Source organism: Micromys minutus, assembly GCF_963924665.1.
Source record: "Micromys minutus genome assembly, chromosome: 29".
NCBI lineage: Eukaryota > Metazoa > Chordata > Mammalia > Rodentia > Muridae > Micromys > Micromys minutus.
Window position 1 is genome coordinate 5,316,033 of NC_137964.1, and position 11,548 is coordinate 5,327,580.

Below are 11,548 nucleotides of genomic sequence, written 5' to 3' on the forward strand. Positions count from 1 at the left end.
CTAGGGTTGAGGGGACATTGAGGTACAGTCCCATCAGCCACACCGCCACTTACTTACTCTCTCATGTTGATGGGCTCCCCTTTCTCTTCTTCTTGTCTCAAGTTTCTCACCAACATCTCTCTATAGTGTCCAATGATGGGAAACACTTAAGCACAAAATGCAACAGCCGTGGCTAAATGTGGAAACTAAGGTCCCGGAAAGACATGTCATCCCAGTCATGAGACGATGAGTGGGATGTCCCAGTGCCTTTCATGATGGGTCCTCTGGGTATGAAGATTAAAAAGAAATCTTATAGAAATTGTAACTCAGAGGGCCGACCCTTGCAAAGGGACTATGGACTTGTTTTCTACCTGTCTCCGAGTTTGTTCCTTTAGTAAACACCATCTTTGGGAGCTGGAGAGAGGACTCAGAAGTTAAGAGCACCAACTGTTCTTCCAGAGGTCCTGAGTTCAATTCCCAGCAACCACATGGTGGCTCACAACCATCTGCAAAGGGATCTGGTGTCCTCTTCTGGTGTGTCTGAGGACAGCTACAGTGTATTCATATACCTAAAATAAATACATCTTAAAACAAACAAACAAAAAAACACCCTCTTCATTGTGATCACCTTCTTGAGTTTGCCACTGGTGAAGACTGGAGACGGGAGTGTTCAAAGTTTTTTATTTTTTCCGTTCATCATCCTCAGATATGATAACAGCCTTTTTCATAAACCCCACTGGTCTAAAAGGCTAGAGTTCAAATGAAAAGACAATTTACCCCAAAGAAGTTATGTGTGTATCTATAGCCCCAGGAACCATGTCAAGCAAATATTACTCATTTAACAAGTAGTTACTGGTCTTAAGTGGTAGACCTTGCTTGTACTCAACATACTTTCCATTGAGATTACCTTACAACCTGTATGAATATTGGTGTCACCTATCCACATGGCATGGCTTCACACCTTAATTTTAAAGTCTCGTCTTAAATGAAAATCTCTCTTGCACATGTTTCCACGGTTATTCCATGTGAATATCAAAGAGCCCTACAGCATTCTTCAAGGCTTTGCGGAGTAGAAGTGGACGCAAGTGCCCTTGGGATCAACGGCTAGCAAGTTAGCTCAGAGGCTAAGAGCACATGTTGCTCTTGCAGAGGACCCATGTTTGGTTCCTAGCAACCACATGGCAGTTCCCAGCTATCAGTAATTCCCTGATATTACCCACTTCTGACCTTCACACATACATATGGCATACATAAGTACATGCAGACAAAACCCTCATGGATGGCCAGCGTCATTAGAGAGGCAGAAACCTCAGTTGAGGAAATGCCTCTGTGAGATCCAGCTCTAAGATAATTTCTCAATTAGTGATCAGTGGGGGAGAGTCCTGTCCATTGTGGGTGGTGTCATCTCTGGGATGGTAATTCTGGGTTCTATAAGAAAGCCATGGTAAGTAGGCTTGTAAACAGCACACACACACACCCATGGCCTCTGCATCAGCTCTTACCTCCAGGATCCTGTCCTGGTTGAATGCTTGTCCTGACTCGTTTGGTGATGAACAGCAATGTGGAAGTGTAAGCTGAATAAACCCTTTCCTTCCCAACTTGCTTTTTGGTCATGAGGTTTCATCAAAGCAATTGAAACCTTATCTAAGGTTTTAATTTAATTTAAACCTTAACACATATATAAAATAATGGTCTTGGGATTTATTCTTATCAGCAGCATAAACAATTGGAGAAAATAGAGGCCAGGCTATTGTTTTCTCGATGGTGGCTACTAAAAAAGCATGGGAATTGGGGATGGTAGTCCAAAGCACTCAAGAGCATGAGGCTTATGGGACTTTGTTGGACAGCTGCTCTTCTAGTTAAGTTCTGGGTCTACAAGGGCTACTCAGAGAGACTTGCCTCAAAACAAACAAACAAACAACAAAAGAGTTGGTGATGGTAAAAAGGCTCAGCACTTTCAGTGCTTGCTCCCCTAGCAGAAGACCCAAGAATGGTTCCCAGTGCCCAGGTTGTCACTTCAGAACCAGCAGCACTCCAGCTCCAGAAGTTCTGACACTTATGGCCTCCAAGGGCACCCGCACACGCATGCACATATATCTCACAGACACACAACTTAAAATAATACAATAGCAAAATCTTTTTATATTTATGCATGTTCTGCCTGCGCGTATACCAGTGTACTATGTGTGCACAGTGCCCACCAAGGCCAGACAAAAGCATCAGATGACATGGGGTTGGACTTGCAGATGTTTGTGTACCACTCAGTGTGGGTCTGATTAACTGCCGAGACATCTTCCCAGCCTCATGGAGGAATCCATTTAATTTTCTGTACGGGGACACAAGGGGGAAACCAATAATTCTATTTCCTTGCAGTGAATTTTCTTCTATCTTTCAAAGATGTATATTGGGCTCAAATGAACTCCTGTAAAGCTCCTTCATGATAAAAGCTCTGAAGCAAAGAAAAAACCAAACTTCTATCCCATGAAGAAAATCTATACAAATTCCTCAAGCTCACTTCATTCATGGTGGGGGAAGCCTGAACCAGCAGCAGTTCAGAAGTCTACCCTGACTACTGGTATTCATCCCCATCCTAGAAGTACCATCTGCTGCACTGAGGCAAGAACATTCCATTGAACCCCTATGATGGCAAAGCAGTGAACAGAAAGGCTCATTATCAGGTCTCACCATGATGTCCATGCAGAGCACACGATTGGGGACACAGAATGAATGTATGTAACAAGTGAATCTGAGAAACTCGTAGGGCATAATGACAGCATAGGATTCAGCTGCATTTGTCACAATGGTGACAATAAGTGGGGAAATCTAAGCAACGATGTTATAGCAATAACTAGAAATTAAATGCATGACCAAAACAATATGTGCCGGGTCCTTAACCTGAAATTATCTATGTGGGAAGAAAGGGCAGACTAAACATCAGAGAGGCATATGGTAGCCACCAATCAGAAAACACAACACAAGGAAAAGATCTTTCCTAGCTCTATTTCATTTTTTATCAGAAATCTCACTGAGCTTGTAAATTACAAGTTATTCATAATTTGGATAGAAAAGCGAAGGTTCAAGAACCAACCAAACATTTTACAAAAAAAAAAAAAAAGTAGAGAGAAATATCCACATGATGCCTCTCATCAAGAGGGAATGATCCCATGGTTCTAATTGAATAAAACAGATGAGGTCTATTAAGTTTTGGAAGGAACAGCTTTCCCCAAAATAGTATTCAACAAATTGAACATGCATTTTACAACAAGAATCTTTACCTAACCTTAAAAAAAAAAAAAAGAAAGGAAAAGACAAGAAAGAAAGAAAGAAAGAAAAAGAAAGAAAGAAAGAAAGAAAGAAACTTACAGAGATGTGAAGCTAAAACATGGAACTACATGTTACCATTTGTAAAACATAAGAAAGCCAAGCAAAGGTGGACTCATTTTACCAATTCTTTTTTTTTGTTTTTTGAGATTTATTTATTACATATAGGTACACTGTAGCTGTCTTCAGACACACCAGAAGAGGGCATCAGGGCATCAGATCTCATTTTAAATGGATGTGAGCCACCATCTAGTTGCTGGGATTTGAACTTAGGACCTCTGGAAGAGCAATCAGTGCTCTTAACCTCTGAGCCATCTCTCCAGCCCTTACCCATTGTTCTCAGCTATAGTTTTAGAGCAATGGGTACAGACAGACCTTGGCCAATGATCTGTCTAGACTGCAGTCTATGACAAGGCCATGAGAGAACGCCAGATGCTGCTTAGTGGACCAGTTTACATGCCAATCTCTCCATCTGTGGTCCTTCCTGCCAACAGAATCCTGGACTGTCATGCTGACCTTGCAGTGAGGGTGACTGTGACAGAGCTGATTTCTCTTGCAATTAACAATTTAGGAAGATTATAATGTTCAGGCGATGCATGGGTCCAGTTCAATTAACCTATCAGGATGTCTACTAGATACAAAATATTCAACAACGGCCTAGAGATTGAATGGTGAGTAATACCTAGACAATTTCTTGACAATCTCACAATTTGGTAAAAATCAATCAATCAATCAATCAATCAATCAATCAATCTAACCGGCAGCAGCTGGCCCATGACTGCAAACACAGCCTTCATCTCCACATGAAAACTGACACACTGCAGCATCATCCTTTCCAAAGAGGTTTCTGTCTGTTTATCCCGTTGCATTTAGACTAAGTTTCTAACACATAAAATTGAGGCCTTGCCTTTCAATCAGAGCCATTGGACTTAGGGCTTTGCAAATATGGTGTCTGGTTTTTCATTTCCTGCACATAAGAAAGCTGTCAGGTTATATAATGGGCTATGGGCTGCATACTTCTGGCATTGAGACTTTATCCTGCACTGGTTAGCAAGAGACATCAGGCTGGTACAGCCCCTGGAAGCATCTCTGGTCTTTGTCGGCAGCAGTGATGATATGCAGCCAAGCTTCCAAGGTCAGTGAAGAGGCATGAGCCTATGGACGCCACTGTGTCCCATTGACACATGGGAGACAGGACAGCAATGGGGAGGGAGTACTGGTGACCTCTAGAGAAAGCCTATGAGGAGGATCTGAAGCTGGAGGAGTCACCAATTGACCCCACTTGACCCCAAGAATCCAGATGGAACTCAGAATCCTGGTTACCAGGTAACCAGAGGCCAACAGTAGCTTTACCTGCCTTACTGTCTGGAGGCGCTTGAGAGAGCAGGATGTTCTCTTGTTTCCAGACTTCCAGTGACTCCAGGCACAGAAAAGCCAAGACTGGCCGCTTTGGCCGCCTTTGGAGACGTTGGATACACACTCTGACACACTTCTGGCGTGTTTCCCACAGGGATCCCCCGGTAACACAGGTCAGTCTGTAGCAGGAAAGATTCTGGTTGGTCTCCCTGATGCCCTGAGGTCCCGGCCTCGGAGTGTGCTCCTGAGAGACACTGAGGAACATTCTTTACACTCTCTCTTCACTGTGTGGTAATGGGTTGCTGATGTCTCTCAGCAGTTCTACATGTAAACCCTCCTGCCTTCCTTGGTCCTTCCTCAGAATACACAGGAGCCAGGCTCTCTGCATAAGCCCCCCAGGTTCAACTACAACAGCACAGAATTTGTTGAACAAATGGTCCACTACATACCAACTGCTATTCAGAAGCACGACAACCTGTCCATCAGCCTTTTTCTTGCTACCTACCCAAAGTTCGCTACCACCTGGGAGGTGCTGGACCTGATTATGAGGATGTGAGTGGTGACGCATGACACTGGTTTTAGGAGGGCTCTGCTCTTCTCCAAGACTCTGTGCTACCATGGAACAAGTATGATTGTGCCCTGGCAGTGCTGGTCCTGGGTCTGCAGCTGCAAAGTGACATTGGCAAATATAGGGTTGGGGGTCCTCTAGTTTGTGTCTTTCACTGTCCCCAGGGAGTGTCAAACACTACCCTGTCTTGTGCCTTGGACAGAGCTCATTTCCCATTTATCTAAAAGGCTCTAGGCCCTATCTGTCCTATGGGATGAATGGAACCAGACATGGGACCCTGAGAGCCACCCAAGAAGCCAGGAACCAACCAAGGGCCCTGTCAGGGAGCAGCTGGGCTTCCAGCCATTGCATGAAGGTCTCTGCAGACCTGTGACCAGAAGCTTATTCCCTGGCCCTCAGCACATGAAGTCAGAAGAGTGTAGAGCCCCCAGGATTCCTGGTCCCTTTCTAGCTCCTTCAAATTCAAGTAGCTCCCTGTAGACCTATTAGTAGGTGAGGGAAACAAGGCCTTAGGGGTGAAACCCTCATGGAATGCCACAGGTATGGATCCTTCCAGCCTGACTGTGTGGAGGACCAGCAAACAAAGAGGTGAGTGGGCTTCAGGTGAAGAGAGAGGTAAGAGCCCATCTGTAGAGTGGGATGTGGTGGGGGGGGGAGAGGGGGTAAGAGCCCATCTGTGCAGTGGAGGGGGGGGGTGGAGGGAGGTAAGAGCCCATCTGTGCAGTGGAGGGGGGGAGAGGGGGTAAGAGCCCATCTGTACAGTGGAGGGGGGTGGAGAGAGGTAAGAGCCCATCTGTACAGTGGTGGTGGGGTGGGGAGAGGGGGTAAGAGCCCATCTGTGCAGTGGCGGTGGGGGGTGGTAAGGGCCCATCTGTAGAGTAGGATGGGGGCTAGGGCTGAGGACTAATCAATTGCCAGGTGCTCTGCTTTGAGGATTCCCATTAGAGAGATGGTGCCTGAAACTTCACCTGCAGGTGGAGTTAGCTTCGTCTGTCCTCCAAGGGACAAAGTGTCTGGAGCCCTCCACACACAGCCCGGACACTCCTGAACCCTATCCATCAGCTCCCAGGTTGACAGTCACTGCCTCCTCTGACAGGGCCATGGCTATGCTGGGGCAGCAAGGCCCGACTCCACCTCCCTCCAACCTCCTCTTCCCCGCAGTGCCATATTCTGCTTCCTGTCCCGGTGGCTTCAAAAATTCCCCCAGGATTTCTGTGAGTCCCCAGACATGGCCGTGGTGAGGAAGCTGATGGACTACGTGAGGCTCCATGTGCCTACCCCAGATGTAGATTCCCAAGCCAGCTAGCTGCTCTCAGCGTTGGAGGAGCAGGAGGCCAAAAATCCAAAGCTTGAGAAAGGTGAGGAGGCCTGGGGTAGGCTGCCTGGCAAGGTAGGAAGTGGTTTCTGTGAAGGGTTCCTCCAGGGAATTCTCCAGAGCTTTGACCTGAAGCCAGGGCTGGACAGCAGTCAGGTAAGATGTCCTACTGTGAGGACAGGACTGGGAATTCTCTGGTGTGACTGGCAAGGCCATCCTGGGGAAGCTCCCCCCTCCTGGAAGTTTCTAGGCTCCCTTCACTAAAAAGGTCCATCTTCTTCTGCCCTTAGGTTGTGCAACAGCTCCAGAACCCTCAATGCAGGACGCCTCAGGGGTGCAAGAGACTCTGTTTCTGAAGTCAGTTTCTGTGGCAAAGCCACAGGGAGACCTGAAACCCCCAGAGGACACTGAGCTCACGGAACTGGCAGTTCTGGAACCTTCTGTGCCAGAAGCTGGACCAGTGCAGCCTCTGACTTTAAGTCAAGCTCTGCCCACATCAGCTGATACACAGACACCTGTAGATGTGGCTGCAGATGTTCCAGCTGCCAGCCAGGTGTTTTTCTCTACCGTTGTGCAATTAGGTGCACCAGCGGCCGTTTCCCCTCTGCCTGAGGTTGATATATAGTTAGAAGAATTTTCCGCTGAGTCCCACCTAGCCAAGCTTCCCCACCCAAGCTGTCCTTCTCTTTAGAGAAAAAAATCTTCTTTTATTATGTTGGATTCTTTTTTATTGTTGGTTTGATCATTGGGTTTTTACTTGTGTTTGGGTATTAATAAAAATGAATTGTTTACTCTTCTAAATGAGTTCATTTCCCACGTGGTACAATCTACTCATGTCTCCCTGTGGCCTGCAGCTGTAAGCTAAGCAAGTCAATCGTGGAAATGGGACCCTTGCAGGCCATCCTGGAAGCAGTGGAAAGCAAGCAGCTGGTGTGGTAGAAAATGGGCAAATTCCAACAGTGAAGACTATAAACTATGTGACTGTTACTTGGCATCCCTGGGCTCAATGGTGCCCCTAACAGTTAGGGACACAGATTCTAGATGAGCCATTTCAGGGCTCATGGACAGAGGTCTCTACTTTCTGGGCTTCTTCTCTGTCAAACTGAGCAGCAGAGCCTTGCGGAGAAGGATGAGGTCAGCTTAACTGTCATCTGCTCCCCATTCCCGCCATCCCTGAGCCCAGAGCTGTGTGTACATACTGCGCCATGTGTAAACATGGTTATCATAAAGACCTGCCAGGCTTTCCCACAGTTCTGAGGGTGGTCATCAAATGACAAGGCTGAGCTCATGGAGATTTTACACATTACACCTGTGGAGAATGGGTTGCATGCAGTCCTACTCTTCACCATGTATAGGGAACCCTCCATGGGACAAAGCCAGGGGTCACCACAGTCCTCATCCTGGGCATGTACGATGTCAGCGACCATTTACAGGGCACAGAGTGGTGTCTGTGCCCCTTCCAGGGTGTAGGGCAGCTCAGGCAGGCTGTGATGATGGAGGAACCACACCAACAAGGGACCAAATCATTCAAATATATGAGCCGATGGGAACCATCCTCATTCGGACCACCAAACTTACTGAACTCTATACAATATTGTGAAAACATAAAGATGGGCTGGAGAGATGGCTTAATGGTTCAAAACATGGGCTGCTCTTGTGGATCTTGAGGGTGGCTCATAGCCACCTGTAACTCCAGTTCCTCGGGATCTGATGCCTTCTTCTGGCCTCTTTTGATCACTGCCCACCATTGTGCACAGACATATATGGAGACACACCACCCTGTCTTCCTCAGAGCTCTCTAAGGACCAGAACTACTGGAATGAACACACATGTACATGCACAAACATTTATTAAAGAGAGATTTTTTATGGTGGTTCATAGGCCCTGGTCCAGCGAGTCCAACAGTGGCTGTCTCCTTATGAAAGACCAAGGATTTGGTGGCTGCAAACAACCAAACTTCTATCCCATGAAGAAAATCTATACAAAATCCTCAAGCCGACTTCATAGGTGGTGGGGGAAGCCTGAACTAGCAGCAGTTCAGAAGTCTACCCTGACTACTGGTATTCATCCCCATCCTAGAAGTACCATCTGGTGCAGTGAGGCAAGAACATTCCATTGAACCCCTATGATGGCAAAGCAGTGAACAGAAAGACTCATTTTCAGGCCTCACCATGATGTCCATGCAGAGCACACGATTGGGGACACAGAATGAATGTATGTAACAAGTGAATCTGAGAAACTCGTTGGGCATAATGACAGCATAGGATTCAGCTGCATTTGTCACAATGGTGACAATAAGTGGGGAAATCTAAGCAACGATGTTATAGCAATAACTAGAAATTAAATGCATGAACGCAACAATATGTGCCTGGTCCTTAACCTGAAATTATCTATGTGGGAAGAAAGGGCAGACTAAAAATCAGAGAGGCATATGGTAGACACCAATCAGAAAACACAACACAAGGAAAAGATCTCCCCTAGCTTTATTTCAATTTTCATGAGAAATCTCACTGAGCTTGTAAATTACAAGTTATTCATAATTTGGATAGAAAAGCAAAGGTTCAAGAACCAACCAAACAATTCTACAAAAAAAAAAAAAAAAAAAAAGTAGAGAGAAATATCCACATGATGCCTCTCATCAAGAGGGAATGATCCCCCAAAGAGGTAAAAACATGGTTCTAATGGAATAAAACTGATGAGAAAGTATCCCACACACAAGTGGGAACAGCTTTCCCAAGAATAGTATTCAACAAATTGAACATGCATGTTACAACAAGAATCTTTACTTGACCTTAATAAAAAAAAAAAGAAAGAAAGAAAGAAAAGAAAGAAAAAAAGAAAGAAACTTACAGAGATGTAAAGCTAAAATATGGAACTACATGTTACCATTAGTAAAACATATGAAAGCCAAGCAAAGGTGGACTCATTTTACCCATTGTTCTTTTTTTATTTTTTAAAATATTTATTTATTACATATAGGTACAAGGTAGCTGTCTTCAGACACACCAGAAGAGGCATCAGGGCATCAGATCTTATTATAGATAGTTGTGAGCCCCATCCGGTTGCTGGGATTTGAACTTAGGACCTCTGGAAGAGCAGTCAATGCTCTTAACTGCTGAGCCATCTCTCCAGCCCTTACCCTAAAACTATTGTTCTCAGCTATAGTTTTAGAGCAATGGATACAGACAGACCTTGGCCAATGATCTGTCTAGTCTGCAGTCTATGACAAGGCCATGGGAGAGTGCCAGACGCTGCTTAGTGGACCCATCAGTTTACATGCCAATCTCTCCATCTGTGGTCCTTCCTGCCGACAGAATCCTGGACAGTCATGCTGAGCTTGCAGTGAGGGTGACTATGACAGAGCCGATTTCTCTAGCAATTAACAATTTAGGAAGTTTATAATGTTCAGGCGATGCATGGGTCCAGTTCAATTATCCTATCAGGATGTCTACTAGATACAAAATATTCAACAACGGCCTAGAGATTGAATGGTGAGTAATACTTAGACAATTTCTTGACAATCTCACAATTTGGTAAAAATCAATCAATCAATCAATCAATCAATCAATCAATCAATCTAACCGGCAGCAGCTGGCCCATGACTGCAAACACAGCCTAAATCTACTCATGAAAACAGACACACTGCAGCCTCATCCTTTCCGAAGAAGTTTCTATCTGTTTATTGCGTTGCATTTAGACTAAGTTTCTGACAGGTAATATTGAAGCCATGCCTTTCAATCAGATCCATTGGCCTTAGGGCGTTGCAAATATGGTGTCTGCATTTTCATTTCCTGCACATAAGAAAGCTGTCAGGTTATATAATGGGCTATGGGCTGCACACTTCTGGCATTGAGACTTTATCCTGGACTTGTTAGCAAGAGACATCAGGCTGGTACAGCCCCTGGAAGCATCTCTGGCCTTTGTAGGCAGCAGTGATGATATGTGTCATGCTCCTTAGTAGATGCTTCATAGGCTCTTGTCCAGTATCCTCTGAAGTAGCCTAGTGAAACTCAGTGGGTCATAAAAGGAAAACTTGAGAGTGGGAGGGAAACCAGCTGGGAAGCACATGAGCTCTGTGGAGGGGAACAAAGTGAAGAGAGAACCCTGGGTGATATGTGGGGACAGACTACAATATACACAGGTATGAATATCTATATTAATAGCATGCTATTATTACTAAAAGTATAATGTATTATAATTTTTTTTTGAGCCAGGATCTCTCTACATAGCCATTGTTCCAGAACTCACTATGAAGACCAGACTGGCCTTGAACTCACAGGCATCCTTCTGCTTCTGCCTCCGGAGTGCTGGGAGTAAAGGCATTTCCCACCATACCCTGCATAAAAATAAACATTTTTTTTTAAAGCCTTTCTTCAGTTGTCGCCAAGGTGCTCGGTCCTTCCAAGGAAGCTGAGGCCGATTTGGGGTGAGGCCCTCACTTCATCCGGAGGCTAGTACCATGTCGGCAGTCGACAACATGGCTTCTGTCTCTGAGCTCGCCTGCATCTACTCTGCTCTCATCCTGCACGATACAAGGTGCCGGTCACGGAGGACAAGGTCAATGCCCTCATTAAAGCAGCTGGTGTCACTGTTGAACCTTCTGGCCTGGCTTGTTTGCAAAGGCTCTGGCCAAGGTCAACATTGGGAGCCTCATCTGCAATGTAGGGGTTGGTGGTCCCACTCCGGCAGTAGGAGCTGTGCCTGCTGGTGGTCCTGTTCCATCCACCGCTGGTACCCCAATGAGGAGAAAGTGGACGCAAAGAAGGAAGAATATGAGGAGTCGGAAGATGACACAAGCTTTTGACTAAACCGCTTTTGTTAACATGTCCAATAAAGAGCTGAACCTGTAAAAAAAAATAACCATTTTTAAGTGAGCAAGTTATTTAGCACATGATTAAAGTGTCCAGCACTGCTTATCTATTTCAAAAAGCATGTGTGAGTGCACCACAAAATATAGAGGAGTGATTCTGAGGCTTTCATTTAGTTGGGAGTCTGTTTAGTGATGCTGA

At 45.4% G+C, this 11,548-nt stretch overlaps 1 pseudogene across 1 annotated transcript; it reads left to right on the plus strand.

The window, feature by feature from the left end:
* The first annotated feature begins 11,016 nt into the window (after positions 1-11,016).
* LOC308439279 (large ribosomal subunit protein P1-like) lies at positions 11,017-11,343 on the plus strand (annotated as a pseudogene). Its single transcript has one exon. The product of its transcript is annotated as a large ribosomal subunit protein P1-like (transcript).
* Positions 11,344-11,548: the final 205 nt, after the last annotated feature.